At 42.9% G+C, this 14,192-nt stretch overlaps 1 protein-coding gene across 2 annotated transcripts in view; it reads left to right on the top strand.

The window, feature by feature from the left end:
• SGCD (sarcoglycan delta) overlaps positions 1 to 14,192 on the top strand; it is a 605,373-nt gene that overhangs the window by 292,993 nt on the left and 298,188 nt on the right. The gene's annotated exons all lie outside the window — the stretch shown is intronic.

Genomic DNA, 14,192 nt, shown 5'->3' with positions numbered 1-14,192 from the left:
TATAAGTTGCTGTGAGCTCTGTCATGCAAAACTGCTCCGACAAGCACATTGTTTTCTTTCCGTTGTTGTGTTTATAAAGAGCCTCCTTTCCCCTTTATTGCATACAATATTCTCATGGTTGTCAGCCAAGTTTTATTAGAGCGAACCCTTCTTTGAGCATCAAAGTGTTTTCTCTAGTCCGAGGTTTTTAGGTTCCATGAATAGGACAGGAAGTGAGAGGAATGATCCCAAAAGTGAGGTGAAATCTCCTTTTAGACAGAACAGATGTCCCCATTGTATGGGCACCTTGTAATTTAAAATGATAAAAACATAAAAATGCAGCGCTTTCCTTAACAAACTACACCAAAGTGCACATAAACTTTGGAAAATAAAGTCCTCGATAGGGTGAACAGAAACAGAGGTCCTGAGTAGAAACCGCCACCTCTACCATCAACACACATGGCCTCTTACGGAATATGGTTGACCACCCTATTACAGAGGTTCAAACACACACATTGGTAATCTCCAAGCGGCTCCAGGAGCGGTCCATTTCCTCAGCTAACCCGTCAGGTATGGGTCTTTTCAGACCCAAATAATCACTCCAGAGATGTCTCTCCGGCAAGCAAACCACCACACGAGGTCCACAGTGTATATGTCTCAATCCCAAGCAGCAATCGTTTCTGCTTGGGAAACAATTGCTATTTGGGAATGAGACATATACATTGTGGACCTCGGGTGGTCCACAATGTATATGTCTCAATCCCAATCAGCAATCGTTTCTGCTTGGGAAACAATTGCTATTTGGGATTGAGACATATACATTGTGGACCTCGGTTGGTCCACAATGTATATGGCCTCGTACACACGACCAGTTTCCTCGGCAGAATTCAGCTTCCGACCGAGTTTCTGGCTGAATTCTGCCGAGAAACCCGGCCGTGTGTACACTTTCGGCGGAGGAAGCCGACGAGGACCTCAGCGAGGAAATAGAGAACATGTTCTCTATTTCCTCGTTGTTCTATGGGAGCTCTCGTCCCGCCGAGCTCCTCGGCGGCTTCAGGGCTGAACTGGCCGAGGAACTCGATGTGTTTGGCACGTCGAGTTCCTCGGCCGTGTGTACGAGGCCAAAGTCTCAATCCCAATCAGCAATCAAAACCATTCAACACTCTTTCCAAGACTAAAATACATTTTGGCTAGAGATACACTTTAAAGTGTCACCACAGAGTCACTTGTACACAATAGGAACCCTGTTAAAAAAATATGTATTGTGTGCATCATGCTGCTTTGTTTTTTTCCTCCTGCTGCAAGTATTTCACGTTTCCAAATGTGTGGAATACCTGATTCCCTGCCACACATTGTGGTTCTTTTGACCAGCTTTTATGTCACTACAGTATGTACAAGCCAATGGGAGGAACCACATCATGTGTTAGGGGAAGCAGCCGGTATTCTACCCATCTGAAAGGGTCAAATATTTGGCCCAGCCTGGGAGAAGCAATACAACAACTTTTTTAACACGTGAGCCATCAAATAAGTAAGTGTAGACTCTTCTCTTACTAAGTTCCCGTTGTGTAGAAGTGACCCTGTGGTGGCAGTGTCACTTTAAGGCAGTGCTGTCTTAATGGGGGGCCCCCTGCGCTTTCCCCAAAGCAGCTGGTCCTTGAGCCCACACTGCCCTGAAATTGGGGGGCCCCATGATGGCACTGAGAGTGATAGATACACAGGGGAGGCAGTCTGCTTCCTACCTACTTGATATCTGTTTACCTGCACTGTCATCATTGTAGGGGCCCCAGAGCATTACTTTGCCCAGGTGCCTATGATACTATTAAGACAGCCCTGCTTAAGGTGCATACTAGGCAAAGTAACAGGTCCATTTTAAAATTGGATACTGGAAAAAATGGAGCCAAGCTCAACTCAGTTAAAAGATTATATTAAACTCCAGCTGCTGACCAATCATTCTGAATTGCGTTTTCCCTGAACCTTAGCTTTGCAGTTGCAATTTTTCATTCTTTGCTCAGTTTGCATCACCCAGGTTTGTGACAGGTCTACTTTGTCTTGTCATTAAAAAGTTGCTTTTTCAATTTTCTGGTCCTTTATGAAAAACAGCGGGAACTAAAATTTTACCGTTGAAAGAAGAATAGGGGAGGTTATCGTAGGCCACAGGCTTCATGGAGTAAAGACGGGATTTTATTTTAGCACAGAAATCTCACTTGGAAAGTAACTGTCATGTAGAAACAGCAGGAAGCCCAGTTGGAAAGTCAGTAGGGGCTGCAGGAGGCGCAGTTATAGAAGAGATGTGCAGCAGGAGGTTGAACAGGGTTACAATATAGAAGGAGGCTACAGTATGTTACACAGAATAAGTTAAATAGGGAAGGTGGGGAGTAATTTCTCACCATGAACTTTTTTACTGTACAGAGAATTTCTGTTTATAACAAGTACATAGGTTTTAGTTATATATACAGGTAAAGCATCTGTTATCTTTGGAAAAGTTTGAATTCTTTACTTTGTCTTCTACAAGGCAATGTGGGAATTTCATCTTGTGTGGCATCGTAGTAGCACAATATGAAAAGGTGCTCCCCTTAACAATACAAAAATGATCACTTTTCAGCTAGCCAGTACAAAAGCCTAACCGTTTCAAAAGTTTAGGTTAAAAACACTATTTTGTTGCATACATTGCATACAAGTGAAGCCGAACAATGATGACTCTAACACTAATCTGGACTTTCTTAACCAGGGTTGCGTGGAACCAGGGTTTCTTCAGGGGTTGCTAGAGATTTCTTAAAGGGTAGCAGCTTGTTCTGTATTATTGTGTCTGCATAGTTGGCACAAAGCCACTGGGCAAACCCATCAGCATGGGACCAAAGGAGCTGGTTTTGTTTTTCATGTAAGTAACCACTAACACCAATGATTATTTTAGCTTTCTGTAAGGGTGGCGTTCTCACTGATCACCAATGTAGGGAGCATTCTTCCTATTGTCCACCAAAGCAACAGGGCATTCTTTTCACAGCAGGGTAAGTGGGTCATCTTCCACTGACACCAGTGTGGTATGGCTAATATACCATGACCTGTAGATATAAACATTTTTAGCATAGGTTCTTTAAGACCTGAAAATTATTTCCATAGTAAAAAGGTTGAACAAGGCTACATTTTCTGATTTACTAATTTGGGACATAAATACTGTATACAGCAATGCTTAACATAAGATCAAATATGCAGTGGAGTCAGTTATATGCTCTTTAAGGCCCATCTGCAGGCAATATGTAAATCCCCAACATCTTTTCCACCATTCACTGATGGTGATCAATCCACTTAGGTACATTCAGCTTACCACCTACGTGGTTTGAATCTCAGCCGATTCCTGCTAAAGATTCGAACCGCCTTTGACCAGTTTTAGTGCTACAGAAGGAACTTTAACATCCAACACACTTCTGATGTCCGTCAGATGTCTGGTCTCCTATTGAGCGTTGTTGTTCAGTTTGGTGTCTCCAAATTCATGACTGTGCCCTACATTGTAGTAGGTGTTGTCAGGTGGAACCAAGTAGCCCAGCAAAGGACTGGAGATCCAATACTCCTGAAAGTGATGGATGCTTAAGAAGATGCTAATAGAAAGAGAGAGAAAAGTAACAGGAAGGAAATTCCATTAGTGTTTTTCTTCTCCTTTCACTGTTCAGTTACAAGCTGGAGGAGGTTCAAAATCTGTAAGTTTTCCTTTGAATACAAATTCATGGTTTCACCCTAGCCCCTACATTTGTCTGTGCCCCTTCTCCCCGCAGGCCTGTACTTACATTCTCTGTTGGCTGCAGCCTCTTGAGCTGTTTGCAGCCCAAGCTGGTAAAAATCTAGTGCTTGACTACTCACATCTGTACGTTAATGTGACTGAGCCATACCTGTACTACAGAAGCAATGTCCCATTCAAGTCCATAGGACATAAGTGTTCATGTGCATGCAGCCTTGCACTAGACTTAAACAAGCTAGACTACACGGGAGGCTAAAGCCATTAGTGGAGCTGCGTAGAAAGCTACAGGGGATAGGGGATACACTTGAAGGTACTGATGCAGCTGGGAGGGAAGCAGGGGTGGGGATTTTTTGAGAAACAGGAACATGTATTAAATTTTAGTGCATTGGCAAACAATCTGATCTCTTATCTTGCCAGGCAGCTGTGTGCTAAGTAGCAAAGCCGTGTAAATCTCAGGACTAGGTGAACAAAAATACAAATTCTTTGGCAGGTAAAGCAGCTCCCATATAGTGTATGTATTTCACTTAAAGCGGTGGTTCACCCTCCTTCACATCATTAGACCATTACATTCGGCATCATAGCGCGAGCTACGGTATGCCGGTCTTAAATTTTTAATCCCCGTACTCACTGTGCTATCGATGATTGAAGAATCCGACTCCCGCGGGGAATGGGCGTGCCTATGGAGAGGGAGGATGATTGACGGCCGGCTCTGGCACGTCACGCTCCCCGAAGACAGCCGGAGTAGGTCTCGGCTATTCACGGCGCCTGCGCACAGGCTATGCGCAGGCGCCGTGAATAGCCAAGCCTATTTCGGCTATTTCCGGAGAAGCGTGACGTGCCAGGGCCGGCCGTCAATCACCTTCTCTCACCATAGGAACGCCCATTCCCCGGATTCTTCAATCATCGATAGCACAGTGAGTACGGGGATAAAAAATGTAAGACCGGCATACCGTAGCTCGCGCTACGATGCCGAATGTAATGGTCTAATAAAAAAAAACATTTTTTTTTTTTTTTAACAGGGTGAACCCCCGCTTTAATTATATAATTGTTTTCCGGGAGGTCAGCTTTAACTCATGGAACCCTAACCAAAGCGAGTTTTTATTTTTAGTTGGCTGCCCTATAATAGATGGCAATGAACTGTAAAGATGTGAAAAGTGAAGATTTTCTAAATCTCTAAACCCAAGTATAGGATTACCATTAAAAGATCTATGAAGCATACACTTCTAATCTCTCAGAAAATCAGAAGCTCAGGGGGTCAGTTCACATTGCTGTCTCCAGTGGGGGGAAGATTTGGAGAGTGATATTTCAAGTGGTTACACCTACAATGTATTAGAGGATTGTATGGCTGCAGTAATAAGTTAAACCACAGTGGAAAGGAACCTGAAGGAAATAAAGGTGATGTTTCAACACTCTTCCCCAGGGACATGGAAACGTGTGATAAGGAATGAGATTCGGGGAAGGATTTTGTGCAAATATCATCATTTTCCTGGTAAGCCAAGTGTCTCAGAAGGGAGCAAGCACGCCTAGTTTTATAATTAAAGGCTTTGTGCAAGGATGTACTGAGAATAAAATGGCTTTGTTTCTCTTAGCATGCTGTCCTATAGGAGGACAGTTCAATGCTGGCTCTTTTATTACTGGGTTATTCTTCTGGTTTAGAACCCAGTATCTCTCCTTCTTAGATAACAGCGGCTAAACTGGATGCAGGATTTTTTGTGTTTAAATCAGTGAAGTGTTTAAATCAAATGAAATGTGTTTTTTAAATCAGTGGCATGTGTATGCGTATTTATAGCCAAACTTTTCTTTTTAGCTTTGACTACAGTAAGGAAGGGTTAAAACCCCTGTAAGTTTTTTTTATACCTGTCTATGTCCTGTTGGTGAGACTTCTCATTACTTCACTGAAATACCTGCCATCATCCCTTCTTAGACAATTGTGACTGAAAAAGGTGACCTCACCATAGTTGTCCTCTCTGTGACAACTATTAAATGTTGGCTCAGTGATATTGGTCACCAGAGGACCACCATAGGGCGAAGCTACCCAGCGGGGAGAGAGCAAAAAAATTGGGAAAAACGGTCGTGTGTGGGCTTTAACGACGGGAAAAAAATGTGCATGCTCAGAAGCAAGTTATGAGACGGGAGCGCTCGTTCTGGTAAAACTAGCGTTTGTAATGGGGATAGCACATTCATCACGCTGTAACAGACTGAAAAGCACGAAGACTGAAAACCGCAAATCGTCTCTCACCAAACTTTTACTAACACAAAATCAGCAAAAGCAGCCCAAAGGGTGGCGCCATCTGAATGGAACTTTCCCTATATAGTGCCGTTGTACCTGTTGTACGTCACCGCGCTTTGCTCGAGCATTTTTTTTTTCACGATCGTGTGTAGGCAAGGCAGGCTTGACAAGAATCACATCGAGAAAAACATCGTTTTTTCTAGGACATTAAACACAGTCGTGTGTACACGGCATCAGGAAGGTTATAATCCTACACTTTAAAGCCTGATTTAAATCACATAAATACATAAAAATGCATATTCAATAAAAATAAAATAAAAAAAGAATTGTAAAATAGAGCAATGTCTGTTTTCCTTATTCTGTTATAGCATTTGCCCAGTGATCTTAAATATGACTGAACAATGCAATAAGCAAAAGAGTTTGACCATTCTTTCCAGTGAGCTGTGTAATCTACAAGACCTAGTCAGATACTCCTTAGCACTACGAGTTTTTGTGAGGATACTTGTGATAAAGGATGAGGCCATTACTCAGCTATGCCAGCACAGAGAACTGAAGTGGCACACCCAGGAAGTGCATTTCCACCAACCGAATAGAGTATTCTTAGGCATTTCCAAGTGTAAGTCGACAAATCTTAACCTATGACAGTGTAGGACTATAAACAAAATGAGATTAACTTTAGGGGCTTTAAAATGTGTACTCAACAAAAATGCACTCACTGGATTATTAAATCATATTTGTATTTTTACAAAGCTCTACATAGGCCCTAAGGGAGAGGCAGTGGTGGCAAAAGAGGGACTGAGTGACTTTAGTCTCCAATGGGACACTTGTTAAATAGACAGATATCTCACCGCTCCAGGTGAGCCCCGTGAGCAATCAAGGGTTGTTGAACCACCAAGGTGCTGGCAATGCTAATGATAGCAAATAAATGGACGAGAACTGGACAGCCGCACTCCAAAATCACTTAAAAAAGTTGTCTTTTTATTTTTCAACTGCACAAACAGTCACTGCAAACCAACAAGATACAGTATGGCCGACGCGTTTCGCACTTACAGTCAGTGCTTAGTCAGGAGAACATGAACATTAGGCAACCAGATAACCTTTTGTAACATTATGGTATTCATAACTTTTAATTGTCAAAGAACTGACAAACTGTCCATGATTTGTCCCTGATCATCTCAAGTTTTCAGTTCCGTTTAAGTATATTGCAAAGTCCGGGACCAATTCTTCCTCCATGTGGCAAGGGCATAATCCTGGTGTTGTCTTCTACTAAAGCTTATTTATTATTCCCCATCGTAGTCCATCTGTTGGCTTCTGCAGTTATGGACAATAAAGAAAACTTTGCCTCCATACAGAATTCGTTCTAGTGCAGTGAAAGACAAAGATCACACATGAAGTAGCAGGAGGCATCAGGAAGTCAGGCTGGGAGGGAGGAATTTTGGTCCTGCCTGAGATTTTTAGTTGCAGTGAAAGGAAGTACAGTTTAGATAAATCACTCCTGAAGCAAGAATATTTAGAGGATTCCTGACCCATCTCACTAGAGGGGGTCAATGAAATTGCACCAACTGCCTGCACATAGTAGCAGTGTCCTAACTGTATGGGACTGTAAGGCCCCATACACACGATAGAATCCATCCGCAGATAAATCCCAGCAAATGGGTTTCTGCGGATAGATTCTATGGTGTGTACACGCCAGCGGATCTCTTTCCGCGGAGAAATCTCCTCTGGAATGGATTCCAGCAGATCGAATATTTGTTGTGCTGCACAACATATCCATCTGCTGGAATCCATTCCAACGGATGGATCCGCTCGTCTGTACAGACTTACCGGATCCATCCGTCCAAAGGGATTCCCCGCACGCGTCGTAATGATTTGACGCATGCGTGGAATTCCTTATATGACAGCGTCGCGCCCGTCGCCGCGTCATAATCGCGGCGACGGCGCGACACGTCATCGCCAGAGGATTTCCGCGCGGATTTCAATGGGATGGTGTGTACACTCCATCCCATCGAAATCAGCGGATATCTTTGAGAGGATTTATCCGTGGAAACGGTCCGCTGGACCGTATTCGCGGATAAATTCTCCCGTGTGTATGGGGCCTTAAAGTGTAGTAAAGTCATGTAGATCATCTGTCCCTCCCATGCACTCCTGAATTAGCACTACTATGGGTTCATGATGATGCACAGCAGCCGTACCATCTTAAACTATTGGTGTCCTACCTTTTGTTTTATGCTAAGAAGGAGATTCTACTGAAGTGGATCTCCCTTTCTTCCCCCTTTTGTTCCTCCTGGGAAGCCCTTATAGACTCAGCCCTGCCCATGTACAGAATAACTTATATTAATAGGGGTTGCCAATGAAAATACGACAAGGTTTGGGCCCCTTGGACTAGTACCTAGGAGCCTCTGGGGGGAGGGGGGATCAGTGCTGGTTATTGGTTTTTCCCTTATCCTTTTCATATGGCAAATGATGTTTGGTTTTATTTATCTGTCTATATAATTATGGTAGTATTTTCTTCCCTGTTCTTGTATACGATCCAAGCATGTCGTGTGGTTTTGTTCCTTTTTAAAATGAATACCCTGTATTGCCCGTTTTGACAACAATAAAGCACCTTTGATTGTTAAAAAGTCATGTAGATGCTGAAATAGAAGTTCACTCTATATGTGCTTGTAGATGCCTTCTCCGCTAGCTGTCAAAATTTTCCTGGCTGAGAAATGCTGTCAAAATGAATGGTCCTGTAGCAGCAAAGATCTGTTGATTTGTTTCAATGTTTCAGAACCATTACATATAGTACTTGTCTTTGTTTCAATCCATTCTATCTTATTCTGACAACTTATAGTGCTCAATAAGCATAATAAACTTCCATCGAGGATATGGTTTTAAAGCCACTGTTTATGAGACCTAACATATAGCTGACTTTAGTTCCCAGATTTTACTAGAAGAAAGAAAAGTAGTATATTTCAGTACAGGGAGGGTTGATCTTTTAGGCATAAGATGCTGGTGTAGGAGAGGTGAGTATGCATTGAGTTCAATGTATGTAAGGGAGGGTTACAAGAAAGGATAGTTTGTGGGGGCCTTTCTTTGGGGCAGCGATATGTGTGCTAGATGCTTTGTGTTAACACCTTCCGTCTCTGACATTCTAATAGGTCATGTACAACAAGTAATCTAACTCCAGATATAACATAGAACACCTGCATTTGAAGAGTGAGGGTCACATAAGTGATTTGGTAACCGGTCTAGCGCCCAGAAGCGATTCAGTTCGCATGCGCCGCGCTTTATAAGTTTTTCATTCATTCATTCATTCAATGAACTATGGTGCAAATGTAAATGAACCCTTACTGTTCTGAGCCCCCTATGAGGCCGCTTTCACACTCATGTACTGCAGTTTACTGGCACCACAGGTACAACGCAGTGTAGCTGTGGCTATGCTGCAGGCTAGCTGCTCTTTGCTATAGACTTCTAATATACCTTGTGAGCGGGGTGCACTTTCTCAAAGCGCACCAAAACTCCTACATTTAGGAGTTTTGGTGCACTTTCAGAAAGTGCACCAAACCTGCAGGATATAATAGAAATATATGGCTCAGTGTAGCTAACCTGCAGGAAAGCCACAGGTGCACTGTGTTACACCTGGAGATTAGCGTGAAAGCAGCCTAATATAATTTTTATAAGTGCTAAAATGCATATGTGATATTTATTACACTGACCTTTTTCGCTTCCTGCTTTTGCTGGCATCGCTCTCCAGGCTACTGGAAAGGTCCCTGGGTGAAGTGCACTTGGTATCAATCTGCCTGGGACAGGAGCTACAGAGGAAGCATCAGCTTATGCCGCTCCTGCTTCCTCTGCAGCCGCATGCTTCCTCCTCTGTTGGCACCAGCTCCATGCACTCTTGTGCGCTGTACACACGGTCGGGATTCCCGACGGGTCAAGGTCTATTGAAAATCCAGATGGGAAAAATCGAGAACCTGCACTCCCTTACACACGAGTGGGTTTTCCGATAGGCAAACTCAGATGAGAGCTTTTGGCTGGGAATCCTTGCCGTGTGTATGCTCCATCTGAGTTTTTCTGATGGGAAATCTGCCAAAAACTGACGGTTTTCTCATATGCACGGCCGGGTTTTCCGGCGGGAAAAAGTCTGCTGGGAATCCCGCCTGGAAAAAAGAGAGCGGGGTCCTCTTTTTTTGTCCGGTGGTTTTTGGGCAGTTTTCCTGTCGGAAAAACTGTGAGGAGCATACACTCGGCCGGGATTCCCAGCCAAAAGCTCTCCTTGCAGTTTTCCCATCGGGAAGCCCGGACGAGTGTATGAGGCTTAATGCTCTGGGATTGCGGGTTGGCAACCCATTGATCACAATCTGGGTTTGCCAACCCACAACCCAAGAGCATGGGAATGCGCTTCCCTAATTTGAGGTCGAGGGTCAAATCAGAGGGCTCCGTAGGCCACAGGTTGAGCACCCCTGGTCTAGGAATTTGGTGGTTGGTCTATTAATGTTGTGGTCCCAGTTTTTTCTTGGACAATACATTTTAATTTACTATTGTTTTGTGACCCATCATGGCGCTTCTATAATAGCAGTCTTTCAAATGGAAAACATTTCTAAAGACCCCTGGTGACTCTCCTGTTTTATTACACAAAGCATTTCCCACTAAGAAATTTTTTCCATCCAAACTGAAAACCCCTTTAAATGTCCTCCAGAATCTCCCAGTAGAACTCAGAGTGCGCTGTTCTAGTTGTAAAGTTAAATTATGCATAGAATGTTTAAAACGGGTTCCCGCCCGCTTAATGATTGGCAGCTTGTAAGTCCATCTTAAATCAGCCTGTAAAACTTTTATTTAAACAGCCATAAAGTTTCAGGTTGTTGGCCTTCAATAAAAAGACAATAAATTGTGCCCTCAGCATTTCCTGTTTCGATCTTGGCTTCACTTTGAAGTAGTGGAAAAGCTTGATTCCAGTGCCAGCTTTTACCGTCATGTTGATTAATATCAGGATGTCTTTCTGCAAATAGAAACAAGCAGCTTGATTGGCAACGCTGCTAGAATGAATATTACTCTGTTCTTGGATTTTGAGTTTTTTTCAGCGTTAACATTTTGTAACATGCATTCATTTTTATGCAGTCTGCCACTGATCCTGTCATATTTTGGGATGCCTAAATAATCAGTAAAACATGTGCTTAACAATACAGACCTGTATGTCTAAATACATAGGCGGTCCATACACATAGCTCCCTACTGTCCCTGATTTTGAGGGGCTGTCCCTGATTTCGAAGGACTGTCCCTGATTTGGAACAAAGTCCCTCTGTCCCTCTTTCCTCCTCATTTGTCCCTCATTTTGGTCTCATCTATATAGTTATATAAAATGCATTTTTTATCTTTCGAATTTTGCTAAATCTTTTATCTAATTTCTAAATTGTTGCATTTATACATTTTAAAAGCCAATATAAAGAAATAGTGTGATAAAAAAAACCTTTGTGAATTTAATTAACATTTTTTGGGGTTAATTCTCCTTTAAGGGGGTGTGTACATACGTTTGTTAGTAGGTGTCCCTCATTTCCATCTCAAAATGTTGGGAGGTATGCATATAGTGAACTTGGTTCAGAATTATTCACATCCAGGTCATTACAGAGGACAAGTGGGCAATCCTTACATCTGGCGCAGAAGAGATTTAACCTTCACATCTAAAAAGGCCGCTTTTTGCATTTTGCAGATTTGCAATACAGAACGTGTTTCATAGGAAACCATGTTAAATGGACTGTATGTAGAAAGTAAGACCTAAATGAAAAAATACCACAGGCTGCTTGTGGCCAATTGGCATCAATAATCATAGGTCAAGGGGAAGGAAAAGGTTTTTGGTTGGGACTTTCACGGCACTGATAGGAGACCTATCTGGTCTCCTCTCCTATCAGTGTCTGCAAGAAACAGCAAGAAAACTGCTGGCAGAGCTTTTTGCTGAGAAAGCCGTGCGTGTGTATGGTTTTTCGTCGAGAAAACTGCCGGGAATCTTGATGAGAAAATTAGAGAACCTGCTCTCTATTTTCTAGTCGGGATTCTCTGCAGTGTTTTCTTGCCGAGAAACCCGAGCGTGTGTATACTTACCTGCCCCCCATGGAAACCCGCACATGCTCGATGAGACTTTGGCGCATGCGCGGTAGCTTCCAAGGCATAGTGTGGGGTGTAGCAAGATTGCGGCTACGGTATCGAATGTGACGAGCGCACGCCGCTTTCTTGCCATTCAAAAGAACAGCGTTTTTTTTAATAGTGTGTGTGTACACTCGGCGAGCAAGAAAGCTTGCCAGGAATCTCGTCAGGAAAGTTTTTTTCCTGACAAGATTCCCGGCTGTGTGTGCAGGGCTTTAGAGTCAGCAGTGAACAGCTGCAGCATCAGACCGATGCTGCAGCATTGAGGTGAGTATGTATGGTTTCTTTTTTATACCCCATACATCTCCGTTAACATTTATATGTAATCACTACAGAGATTATTGATCCCAGTCATTTTAATTGCCTGGGGAACAAATTGTATCATGCTTTATTGAGTTTTTTTTTTATTGCCCTTCTCTGGATCAACTGTGGGTATAGGATTGTCTATATGGACATTTTCTATTTATAATTTTTTTTCTATGGATTGAACCAACTAACTTGGTTGTGTTGGTTGAACTGAATAGACTAGTGTCTTTTTTTGGTGATGTCATATTTTCTAGCTGAAAGGCTTAGTCTGCCTTTAAGGGCCATGGCGGACTACCTTTGTGATTTACATTATTGATGCTGGCCGGTGTCCAGCTTGTATATCAACCATTAAGGTCTTTGGTGTTACATACAGAATATAAAAAGGCAGGCACCCTGTTGTATTTTCAATCACAGTGGAAACCTGCGTTCACTACCATGTGATCCCATATATTTCCAGTATATTCCTCTCCTTTGCTGCACATTACTGATCCACCTCTAGTCATACAGCAGTATATACCTTAGATGCATACTCTGACATATTTGGCTGGCTCCTGTTGCTGATATTATGGGGGTTCCCCCCTTCCTGTGGAGTCTCGCTTCTCCAGGTCTCCTTCTTCTTGATGCCCCCTGTGTGTCTCCCCCTTCCTGGTCGTCACATCCTCTCTTCTGCATTCAAAATCATTCAGCGCCCACCCAATCAGTCCTGAAGAAGTAAGTATATCTAGCGAAAACGCATTGACGTTTGAGTATGGAGCAACATAACATATTTGCAGCAGTTTTGTGAATTACGTTGATCTTTGACTTCATTGGTATTCTACAACACACCATGACTTTTTTGTCTCCATACTATAGGATTGGGTATCTGTTGACCCTTGTAGATAGAGGGTGCCTTTTTAATTCCCCACTTTTTTATGATTGTTGTATTTTAAAGTATATGCAATAAAATGTGTTAATTTTTTACATATACTGCCTCATGCTGTGCCTACGAAGTCCACGTTTTGAGAAGCTGAGATAGCTTCTTCTCTTTTGTTACTTTTGTATTTTTCAACCTTTTTAGCTATGTAACAAGATGGGCTTGTGTCTTTTTCTTTCAACCTGACTAACTGTGAACCCAAAGTGACCAACCTATGCTTAAAGCGGAGTTCCACCAAAAAGTGGAACTTTCGCTTTAAGGACTCCTGACCACCTGACATGCCAATTTTTTTTTTGGGGGGGGGGGGGGAAAGCGGGAAACCTAGTTTTGATAGGTACTGTGCTCCCACTTCTGCTCATAGTTTTGTGGCGCAGAGAGGAAGTTCTCCTCTCCCCCTCCCTCTCTGCAATCCTCTGGGACACGTCACAGGTCCCAGAAGATTGTCATTCAAAATGCGCAGTGCGACTCGGGCATGCACAGTTCGCACCCGGCTGTGAAGCCACAAGCTTTCACAGCCGGGTGCCTACACTTGCAATGCCAGCACCGCGGTGAGGAGAACCGAGGCTTCGGGCGCCGCATCGCTGGACCGCGGGACAGGTGAGTGTCTGTTTATTAAAAGTCAGCAGCTACACTTTTAGTAGCTTCTGACTTTTAATAAACACAGAAATGGGTGGAACTCTGCTTTAAGTCATATATTCCACCTAGTTTACATTCTATATGGGTTTTATAACCTCCGTAACTGTCTTTTTTGGGTAGGAGGTTTAGACTTCTATAAAAACAATAACTACCAAAAGTGTTACACTACGATAAACCTTTCAGCTGCCTTCTAAATTATACCTTTTATTTTGCAAAGCCAGTTTACAGTAAAAGTAGTAATAAAAAAAAAACTTTTGTGGGTTTAACGTTTTTATGTA

The sequence above is a fragment of the Rana temporaria genome, chromosome 3, assembly GCF_905171775.1.
Source record: "Rana temporaria chromosome 3, aRanTem1.1, whole genome shotgun sequence".
NCBI classification, from domain to species: Eukaryota; Metazoa; Chordata; class Amphibia; order Anura; family Ranidae; genus Rana; species Rana temporaria.
The sequence above is the reverse complement of the archived record's forward strand: the minus strand, read 5'-3'. Positions and strand labels throughout refer to the sequence as shown.